A 6,838-nucleotide genomic window follows, 5' to 3' on the forward strand; every position below is an offset into this window, starting at 1 on the left:
AGGCTCTCGTCATCAAGGCGATGTGATCCCTGGGATGAGGCATGGGGTTAACAACAAGGCACGGGAGATAGGAAATCATTGGCTCAATTAAAAAAAAAATCCCACCTCAAAAATGTTATTTAGATGATCAGTCACCCAGGGCCTTGATGGAGCTTGAAAGGAAAAAAGGAACATCCTGCAACTTTGGAACGAGCAAGGGTTTCTAAATTAGTGGTCAAAACACCCCACCCAGTTTTGTCTGCTTTTCCCATAGCAGCAGCTCTCAGCATTCTTTATTTTCACCTGCTCTGTGTTTGTGAGGCTTGACCATATGGCCTCATTTTGAAGAATTTTCGTGCTTTTGCTTGTGTTTTTCCTAACTGGTAAAAGAACTTGTGTTTGAAGGCATTTGCATAGGAATAGGAAGTTGCTGCCTCTTTTTTCCTGGCAGAAGGACAGGCTTGGGAAATGGATTCCATACCTGCTTATTTCTTCACTTATTTGCATTGTCCTATTTGCATGGATTCCCTCGCCCCACTCTCATCTTCATCTTTTGTCTCAAATTTCATGATCTTACTTTTAACTGAACATAACAATTCTATGTTAAATGTTTTCAAAACTAAGCACCTTAATTTTTTTTATTAAAAAAAGGTTTTCCCCAGTTATTTTCTGTGAAATTAAATTTTTAGAGAGACAACAGGAAAATAAATTTATAGAGTAGATTGCAATGATGATGCTAACACTGGTGATGAGGACTTTACATTTTTGCATGAGGGTATGATGTGTGCACGTGCATGCATGAGTGTGTGTGTCTGTGTGTGCGTGCATGCGTATGTGTGCCTGTGTGTGTGTGCATGTGTGTGTGTCTGTGTGTGTACGTGTGTGTGTGTGTCTGTATGTGCATGTGTGTGTGTGTGTCTTCCTCTGCTTATAGGACATGAGTCCATCCATTGAGGAGCCTTGTGCATTTCATATCTCTTGGTGGTTTCTGACAAATATAAGCCATTGGCAGGTGAGATCATATTCCAGTCAAGGTCAATTAATCGTGCAGAAGTCATGATATTTGGGAAGCCAAGGTCCTTCTCAGTGGCAGTGCTAATGCAGGTTCTGTGGCTGAAATTCCAGCTCCTTTTGGAGAAGGTCTCTTGCTCACATGCTTAATTGTGTGTGTATGTCCTTGCCTTTCCACTCGGCCCTTTAAGAGGAAGGGGCTCAAGGTAAGAGATGCTCTGCAGTTGGAAAGTTCTTTTGAACCCTGTCTCCTCCCTGAAAGGCATTAAGGAATATAGATTTGAGTGCTATAGATGCAAGATAATTTTGCTGCTCCTCACCTCCCTTGGCAGCCTTCATTAGAGAAGTAGGGAATTTGCTTAGCTCATATCACATTGTACAGGCCTGTTGTGGCTGGAAGGGAACCCTAGTTAATTAATATGAGAAATTTGTTTTGTATCCCTGGTAAAAAAGACGGTGCAGGTTGGTGTTGTCAGCAGAAGCTGCTTGTCACTTTGACCTCTTCTGTTAAGTGTTTGATGTGTTTTCTCAGAGTAATCTGTGAATAACATTATAGCCCAGCCAGAAGAGAAACCGAGGGAGCAATAGCAGAATTAATATCTGGGAGCGTTGATAATTATATATCAGAATCTAATTTTTAGCACAGAAAATGTGTTAATGACAGAGAGGAAAACAAAAACCACTAGCTTCTCCCAGCAGGCCCCAAAGTGTCATTTATTATTTCTCAGCTGGATATCTATCAAGTTTATGGGTTAATTTTTCTGTAGACTGTTATTTATGGGTTTTTGTTTGTTTTCAGCCATCATTACTAACAATACGGTTAATAGCAATCATTTGTTATCCAGCACTAGGCGTGATGCTTCAGATGAGAGCACTGAACTGAGAATACTCATTTGGTAGCTGAATAAGGCCCTGACAGGGCCCATTTATAACAAGCTCATTCTATAATGTCCATCCTATTAATAAAATTTTGTTGCTGTCTAATTAGAGATGTCTGATGTGTATAGGAGCACGGCAGAGGAGACTTTTTGCTGCTGCCTTTTTCCCCCGGCCTCCCCTGGTCTCTTCTGTCATAACCAGAGCCCATCTGGGCATGTGGGTTCGAGAAACAAAAGGAACGAAAAGTGAGCTGTGGCTGCAGGTTCTGGGTTAAATGTATGGCCAAGGAGTGGTGTGAAGACTGAAACGCAGGGAGGTCTTGCATGCTCCCAATTCTCCTCTTTTCTTTTTATCCTGTGGGTGAATCTGCCTGGCTTAGTCATTTGCAGTTTGCCTCTCAAATTTGCAGTGATGCAAGGTGTGGCAATGGGACGCTGTGATTGATTTCTGAACAGAGACACCAAACCTTAAACATCTGAGTGAATGCTTAGCCCTTCAAAGTCATTGCCTTGAAAGGCAACATATTTGTTCCACTATCATTTCTCAAAGCCTTCTGGAAAGTTCTCTTGGTTTGTTTGTGAAAGCGGTCTCACAGTGTTTTATTCAATAAAAAAGTGAATAGTCTCCCAAAATAAGAATTTGGAATGATGTATTAAAACATCAATCTCAATGTTTGGTGGTCGTCCTTTGGATCAAGAGACTGATTCCCAGTGGATCTTTCAGGCTTCTTTCTTAAATTAGAAAGAAGCTTTTGGGAGAGGTGATGGGATGTGCCCATCTGTTGGACAAGGAGTTGGAATCCTAATGGCTACTTTTAAATCCCGATGCCTTTATTTAGCAGTGGTGTGGTTTGGGGGCAAGTTCCTGAATTGCTGGGCCTCAGCTTTCTTGGTTGCAAAAAAGCAGGTACTAATCCCTAGAGAACTGTTCAAGGATCAAGTCACATACATGAAAATGCTTTGCAGGTACCTTCCAAATGCTAGTTATAATTATCACTAGTTACAATTCCCTGTTTTTTTGGAACCTTGTGTAGAAGAACCTACCCCACTGAGCTCCTTTAAAGCATAGTCATTTTAATTATAGTTGTGTAAATAGTTTTACTAATTTTATTGCTTATATTTTAAAAACATTTTTTTCCACTCCAAGAGTAAAATTTAAAGAAATGTATAGCATTGAAAGTTTTTATCATCCTAATCATAGCTTATTGTGAATAGGGGGTAAGAAAAGAGAAGTTTAAAATTCAGAAAAGAAATATTTTATGAGTTTGGTGGGTGCTCAAATTATACACCTTTGAATTACAAGCACATACTCAGGCAAAACACTGAAGATTGTTTTAAAATAGTTTTGTTGCTAGGTAACTATTTTTTGCTCTTTAATAAGCTTTCCCCCACCCCGTGAAATGTTTTGCAAATGATCTTTTGAATAAAAATGATCATGTAGTATTTTTCTCCCAGCCTATCTGTTTGATTTTGAAGGTAAAACACACACACACACACACGTATATATGTTATATATGTATACATATATATATAACTTGAAAAATTTCCATCCTTAGCTGGCGATGAAATTGCTCTACGGAGTTCAGCTTGCACAGGCCTGGTAGTCTCCCGCTTTGTCCCATAAACTGCACTTGACTACAGCTTATCAACCCTTAATTAGTGCTACATTTTCTCCCTGTGATTTCTATTGATGTGTGGTATGGGAAGCTGGATTGAGCCTCCACCTGACTGGTGTGCAAATTGTTTTAGAAAATTCAGCAAACATCTCACTCCATTATCCCTACCTCATCCCTCCCCGCCCCCCTTGTTTCTCCCTCCGTGCGTCTTTCTCTCTTCCATTCCCCTCGATAGGAAAGGTGAAAAGCAGGACCATAGGAATCAGGTTGGGTATTAGTGTTTTTGCTGGTCTGTGCAATAGAAAACGACAAGTGGCCGGCTGGGCCCTCCGTCAGCAGATCGCGGATCCGGAAGCAGGGAGGTGGCAGCGGGCGGGTGGGGGCGGTTGGGGGGGTGGTGTGGGGTCCCTCGTGGCCTCGGGATGGCTGCAATGTGATTGTGAGAGCCGGGATGAAGTCAGCACTGACAAAGTGAGGGGATTGATGGATGGACAAAGCAGGGAACTGGATGTGAGAATGGATGAGGGCAGAGGGGGAATTTAACACAGACAAACAGAATGAAAGACAGAGAGGAATTGCCTGCTAAAGTATGCCCGCCCTCAGCTCCCACAGCAATTTACTTACTGCTAACTGAACACCCAAGGACCGTTTGCATCTTTGCAGATTTTCCTACCAGCCGTGGCAGAGGAAAGCTTGCAGATTCCAGCCAGGGTCTGCCAGGCTTTCTTTTTCAGCGTCCCCCAACCCCCAGCCCCCCAACTACATTCACTGACACTCATTTAATTCAAACTGAGCGGCTGATTATTTCCAATAAGTTCACACAGGGTTTCTGCAGAATATGGTTCCTTCCCTTGCCATTATTTTAATGTTTCCACTAAATTTACCTTAATCAGTTATTGTTGCCTTGGTATAGCAAGTAATAATATTTACCTGCTCCTTTTGAAAATGATGTTTCTGGAAAGGGATCTATTGTTGCTTTAGGGAGGCATGGGATAGTGATAGTAATGCACACTTCTTTTGTGCAGGAAAAAGTTAGTGGCTTTCTACCTTTACCCAGGCTGTGCATATTACCAAGTGACTCAATATTTAATCTGTAACATTTTACTTTAAGGTAGGAGATGTGTTCTAACCCAAACCCCAAATATGTTACATTAGGCAAAGAAAGAATTAATTGGGAGAGAAAGAAAAGGTGAATCTTTAATGTATAGTATTGCATATTTTACAATAGATTCATTATTTACAGAATGGTTATTTCAGAGAATAAGAGTCTGTGGTTGAAAAGCTATGAGAGATTTGTTAAAATTAATGCAATCGCTGATTGCACAAAACAGCAGAAGATAAATTATTGTAACTGAATGCCACACTTAAATGTATATTTTATATTTAAGATTTTGTTTCCCTATATGAGTAAAGAATGCAATTTCCTGAGACCAGTTGATTCAAAGGTCTTGAATAAGAATTAGTGTTTTTAAAATTCCAAAATAGAAATCTAGAAATACAAAACAACACAAGAATTGTTTGAAAAATGAATAGGGAACTTATCCCAGGTTAGTACCATTTAAACTTAAGTGTGGTGGTTTCAAAATGAGCCACAAACTTTTTAATACATTCAAGAAACCTAGAATCTTATAAAGTTTGAGAGTCTTCTTTTCCTTTGGGAATACAGTGAAGGAAACTTTGTATTTTAGGATTGATGCTGATGGATCTAGTACTTCCTTAATCCACTTTCCACCCCAGAATAAGGTTTGTCCCTTTCCTTCTCCCTCCCTGTCTCTCCCTTCTCTCCCACCCTCTCTCTCTCTCCTCTCTCCCCAAATAAATGTCCTGGCAAAAGGAAGAGTCCCTGAATTGTTTTGCTCTGTGTCACAACAACATTTTTTTTTTCTTAAAGTTTGCTGGTTTAGATGTCCACACACCTGGTTTTGAGGCAGGTATTTTTCTTGTGCCACTTATTTCTCTCCTCCATAAAGTCTCCCTCCAAACAAAGACTTGTTATCTGAGGTAGGAATAGAGTTCTAAGAAATTTCAGCCCTAGAAGGCCCCCAGAATGCATGAACAGCTGCCTTCACAATTAAAGCCAAGGTCTTGGGAGAAGGGCTGTGGACTTGCTAGAAATGATGAATGGGAGTTAAAAAAAGAAATTAATAAGTTATCTATTGCATGGAGCTCCATGAGACATATTTTCAGATATGGCATAGATTATCTATCACTCTGACAATGTTCAAAAGTAGATTTGTCCTCGTGCTCACACCCATGTTCCTTGTGCAGATGAAAGGCTGTGGCAGCCTGGAAGCCATGCTACCCTCCTGTGCACATCCAGCGTCATTTGGGGATGATATGAGTTCAGAGCTGGCTAACCGCTTGGATATTATATTGTATATTAATCCTGGTATTGAGTAATTTTTCAAAGGTTGAAAATTTTGACAAGTGGTAGAATTAAGTTTACTAAAGCTAGCTCATACATGGCCCAGAAATAACAGCTCAATGGAACAGATCACATAGATTTCTGGTTCTTTTTGTAGTATGGAAACTTGGGGTATCCCCGTTCCCCAGTTGGTGGCAGTCTCCCAGATTTTCTCTGTCAGTCTCATGCTGTTGGGCATTTAGGCTACTTAAATTTTTTTCCTATATAAATGTAACTGTGAGAAACTTTGATCTAATTGGCAATGAATAACAATTTGATTATTATTTTTTTAATTATGAGGGTTACATTTTCCATCCCTCCTTCCCTTTCTCCCTTTTCTTTTGCTCCCTTCCTCCTTCTTTCCCTTCCTCCTTCTTTCCCTCCCTCCCTCCCTCCCTCCCTTCCTTCCTTCCTTCCTTCCTTCCTTCCTTCGTTCCTTCCTGGAAATCTTTGAAGAAAGAGTGATAATTCTTCTCACACATAGAGCCGTGATATGTGGAGACAGGTCAAGGGGAACTGGTTTCTTTTTGCCTTTACTGGGAGTTTTGGAGCTTCCATGATATTCACATCCCGTTTGTCAGCGTATCTCATGACTCACTACACCTGTGTTTCACAGAGGCTGGTCTCCAAGTGCAGGAGCCTGATTCCTCAGTGGTGCTGAGACGGTGAAGGGCTGCGGTACGTGCGGGCAGCCTACCATTCCCCTTGTGTATTCTCTTACGGTCAATATGGATCTTACTGGTGCATCCCTCCAAATCTCTTGGACTTTTCAGTCTTTAAGTTGAATGGTAATAAACAAAAGAAAGTTTGTTATAGTTTTGTTTTATACCTCTCAATTTATTTCAATCATTTTTCCTTATTATAAAGACAATATATTTTCACTGTAGAAAGTTTGCAAAGATCGAAAACTTCTGAATAAAAAAAATCTGTATTCCTACCAGAAGGTCCCA

At 40.5% G+C, this 6,838-nt stretch overlaps 1 protein-coding gene across 8 annotated transcripts in view; it reads left to right on the forward strand.

Moving 5' to 3' along the window:
* The window catches only part of LRMDA (leucine rich melanocyte differentiation associated), a 1,132,554-nt gene that overhangs the window by 282,103 nt on the left and 843,613 nt on the right, over positions 1-6,838 (forward strand). The gene's annotated exons all lie outside the window — the stretch shown is intronic.

The sequence above is a fragment of the Pan troglodytes genome, chromosome 8, assembly GCF_028858775.2.
Source record: "Pan troglodytes isolate AG18354 chromosome 8, NHGRI_mPanTro3-v2.0_pri, whole genome shotgun sequence".
In the NCBI taxonomy this organism is placed as follows: domain Eukaryota; kingdom Metazoa; phylum Chordata; class Mammalia; order Primates; family Hominidae; genus Pan; species Pan troglodytes.